Here is a 4,855-nt window from a genome sequence, read left to right as displayed (position 1 = left end):
AGTGCAATATTAATGATATTGTTCTATAATTTCCACATTCTATGGGATCACCTTTCTTTGGAATGGGTACAAATATGGATCTCTTCTAGTCAGTGGGCCAGGTAGCTGTCTTCCAAATTTCTTGGCATAACCGAGTGAGTGCCTCCAGTGGGGTATCCATTTGTTGAATATCGCAGACGGTATTCTGTCAATTCCTGGAGCCTTGTTCTTCACCAATTCTTTCATTGCAGCTTTGACTTCCTCCTTCAATGTTATTGGTTCCAGATCATATACCACCTCCTGAATTAGATGAAGATTGACCATTTCCTTGTGGTACAGTGACTCTGTGTATTCCTTCCATCTTCTTTTGATGTTTCCTGTATCATTCAATATTTTGTCCATAGAATCTCTCAATATTGCAACTGGAGGCTTAAATTTTTTCCTCAGTTCTTTCAGCTTGAGAAATGTCAAACGTGTTCTTCCCTTTTAGTTTTCTAACTACAAGTCTTTGCACATTGCATTATAGTAATTGGCTTTGTCTTCTCGACCTGCTCTTTGAAATCTTCTGTTCAGCTCTTTTATCTTGTCATTTCTTCCATTTGCTTTAGCTATTCTCTGCTCAAGGGCAAGTTTCAGAGTCTCTTCTGTCATCCACTTTGGTCTTCTCTTCTTTTCTCATCTTTTTGGTGACCTCTTGCTTTCTTCATGGATTATATTCATGATGTCATCCCACAATTATTCTAGTGTTTGGTCATTGGTGTTCAATGCATCAAATCTATTCTTTAGATGGTCTCTAAATTCAGGAGAGATATGTTCAAGATCATATTTTGGCTCTTTTGGACTTGTTTTAATTGTCTTTAACTTCAAGTTGAACTCACATATATGAACAGTTGATCTCTGTTCCACAATCAGCTCCTGGCCAGGTTTTGGCTAAAGATATTAAGCTTTTCCTTTGCCTCTTGACACAGATGTAGTCAATCTGATTCCCGTGTGTTCCATCTGGTGAAGTCCATGTGTACAGCCACCATTTATGTTGTTGAAAAAAGGTATTTGCAATGAATAAATTGTTGATCTTACGAAATTCTACCATGCAAGTTCCAGTATCATTTCTGTCACCAAGGCCAAATTTTCCATCTACCGGTGATTCTTCTTGTTTCCAACTTTTGCATTCCAGTTACCAGTGATAATTAACACATCCTGATTGCATGTGCAGTCAATTTCAGACAGCAGAAGGTGACAAAAATCTTTAATTTCCTCATATTTGGCTTTGGTGGTTGGTGCATAAATTTGAATAATAGCAGTATTAATGGGTCTTCCTTGTAGGCGTATGGATATTATTCTATCACTGACAGCATTGTACTTCAGAATAGATCTTGAAGCATCCTTTGTGGTGATGAATGCCGTGCCATTCCTCTTCAATTTGTCATTCCCAGCATAGTAGATCATATGGTTTTCTGATTCAGAATGGCCAAAATTGGTCCATTTCAGCTCACTAATGCCGAGGATATCAATCTTTATGCATTCCATTTCATTTTTGACAACTTCCAGTTTTCCTAGATTCATACTTCCTACATTCCATGTTCTGATGATTAATGGATGTTTGCAGCTGTTTCTCCTCAATTTGAGTCGTGCCCCATCAGCAAATGGAGGTCTGGAAAGCTTTACCTTATCCATATCAGTAAGGCTGGTTTTACTCTGATGATACAGCAGTTTCCCAGTCCTATTTTGAGAGCCTTCTAACCTAAGTGACTCATCCTCCTCCTCTGTATTGGGCAATGTATCTGGACTATTCATAAAGTTGCACAGTAATCGGTCAGACAGTGTTTCTCTGCTATTCATAAGGTTTTCCCTGACCAATTCTTTGAGAAGTGGATGGCTTCTTCCTTCTTCCTAGTCTGTCTCAGTCTGCAAGCCATGCTGATACCTGTGCACCACAGCGTCAAGACTCACAGCAACACGTTACCACAGTAGGACAAACCGACAGACAAGTTTGTCTCACTTAGGTGTTCAAAACCTCTCCAACCTCTCCTTACTGTATCCCTATTGCTGCCTCCTCACTCTATCCTGATCCCCCTGGCTTTTTTCTGTCCTTTTCCCTACTTTCCCACCTTGCCACTTGTGGGGCATGGCCTGGGTTCCCTCCCCTCACCAGGATCCCTGCAGCTGACTCCTTGCTCTATCCCAGTCCCCCTGGTCTTTTTCTGTCCTTCCCCCCGCTTTCCCGCCTTGCCGCATACATAAAGCATTTCATAATGAAAGATTCGGATGATGGAATCTCTCCACCTCTGGGGTGGTGCTAACCTAGTTTTTCTCTTCCCTTTGATTCTTTCTGTGTGTTTTAAAATGATGAAATAGATCACATGATTCAAACCATCTTAATTTTATCATCTGTTTTATGACCTGTTAAACAGCCTGCCTGGTAGTGTACATGGAGGATAGTACTGCATCATTATTTCCCAAAGGGACAGGAAACAGATCCAAATCTAGCCATTGACTATCAATTGTCATTTTTCCAGGAGCTCTGGCAGCATAGTGCCTAAGGCATTTGTCTGCTAACCACTCCTCGGAAGGAGTATTGGTCAGTCTATTTCTGTAGTGATACTGCCTCGGAAACCAAAGGAGAGGTTGCTATGAGTCAGATCCGACTCAATGGCAGTGAGTTTGGTTTTTTGGTTTATCATTTGTCCTATCCATCACAAAAATGGAAGTTACCCTACAGGTTGCCAAATAAATGCTGAAAGGTCCTTTAAGACGCTTACATGTTTTTCACTGAAGATCAGCCATCTATTGGTCATTGTAAGAATAAGATCTTTTCCCAGACTCTTCTTCCAGAATATATAGACTGCTGTTGTATGAGCCAAGCTTTAATAAATAGCACGTGTTCTTAGGTAAGTAGATTAACTTCTCTTTGTTTTGGTTTCACCCACTATAAATTGGAGATAATCATATAAACAGTTGGCAAAATATTGTATTCATTTAAAGGACTGCCATTGTATTCATTTAAAGGACTGTCATTTTCTTCAGAGTTGAGTATTGCTTTAACTTTAAAAAGTAAAATTTATATATACTGTATTTGGGAATAGTTATGCAGTGGTTAAGCTCTCAAGCTGCTAACCAAAAGGTTGGTGGTTTGAACCCACCAGCCACTCTAGGAGAGAAAAATGTGACTGTCTGCTTCCCTAATTATTGTTATTGTTATGTGCTGTCAAGTCAGACCCGACTCATAGTGACCCCCTTCTTTGGGTTTCTGAGGCAGTATCACTATGGAAGTAAATTGCCCAACCTTCCTTCCAAGGAGTGGCTGGTGGGTTTGAACCGCCAGCCTTCTGGTTAGTAGTCACGTGCCTAAGGCACTATGCTACCTGCCTTGGAAATTTTATGGGACAGTTATATTCTGTCATACAGGGTCACTATGAGTCAGAATCGACTCAATGGCAGTCGTGTTTGGTTTATATTTATTTTATTCTCTTAATTATACAAATATAAATGTATTATATTTATTCTATTCTCCAAAATTGCCAGTTCCTTTGAGAACCCAGAAATAGATCCATTGACCTGTGGTCAGCTGATCTTTGACAAAGAACTGGAACCCATTAAATGGGGAAGAGATTGTCTGTTTAACAAATGGTGCTGACAAAACTGGAGATCCATTTGCAGAAAAATGAAACAAGATCTGTGCCTCACACCATACACAAAAGTTAAATCCATATGGATCAAAGACTTTAATGTGAAACCTAAAACTATAAAGTTCCTCAAGGAAAAAATTGGAGCAAATTTAGGGACCCATTTATATGGCATAAACAGACTTATCAAGCATAACCCAAAATGCACAAATAGCAGAAGATAAAATAGATGAATTGGACCTTGTAAAAATTTAATTTTTATGTGCTTCAAAAGACCTCTCCACAAAAGTAAAAAAAGAACCTACAGATTGGGAAAAAATGTTCAGCAATGACATATCTGACAAGGGACTTATCTCTAAAACTCATAAAATATTCCAACACCTCAACATCAAAAAGATAAACAATCTAATTAAAAATGAGCAGAAGACATGAATAGACACTTCACCAAAGAGGATATTCAGGTGGTCAACAAACACATGAAGAAATGTTCATGATCATTAGCCATTAGAGAGATGCAAATCAAAACACCAATGAGATATCTTACCCCAGCACTGATAGCAAAGTTCAACCAGACAGAAAATAACAAATGCTGGTGAGGATGTGAAGAGATTGGAACTCACATACACTGCTGGTGGGCCTGTCAAAAGATACAACCACCGTGGAAAGTAGTATGGTGATTCCTTAAAAAGTGGGAAGTAGAACTACCATTTGACCCAGCAACTCCATTACTAGGTATATATCCTAAAGAAGTGACAGCCAAATCACAATAAAAAGAAAATAAAAAGAATGGCCAGGTATATAGTAGAGCTGCCAAGGGAGAAGGTTGTGGTGACTTCTTGACCACAGCCGGCTACCTGGAGGGAGCGAGTAGTTGGACTTGTGGGCTTGGGAGCATGATCACAGGGGACATTAAGCTCAATTGGCATAGTGTAGTACACGAAGACCTTCTTCCACATCCTACTTTGGCAAGTAGAGACTGGGATTTTAAAAGCTTGCAAGCGGACATCTAGATGCAATGATGGGTCTCTCCTCATCTAGAGCAAAGAAGAATGAAGAAAACCAAAGATGTATGGAAACAATTACTCAAAGGAACTGGTAGACCATGTGATTCTCAACCTATAGGACTATGAGACCATAAATACTAGATGGTGTCCAGCTACCACTGTCAACCACTTGGAGGGGGATCTATGTAGGCGATCCTGGATAGAGTGTGAAAAAACATGGAACAAAACTCAAAATCATAAAAAAGAAAA

The sequence above is a fragment of the Orycteropus afer genome, unplaced genomic scaffold, assembly GCF_000298275.1.
Source record: "Orycteropus afer afer isolate SDZICR_OR568_19922 unplaced genomic scaffold, OryAfe1.0 scaffold00375, whole genome shotgun sequence".
Classification (NCBI taxonomy): Eukaryota; Metazoa; Chordata; class Mammalia; order Tubulidentata; family Orycteropodidae; genus Orycteropus; species Orycteropus afer.
This window is presented reverse-complemented; position numbering follows the sequence as displayed.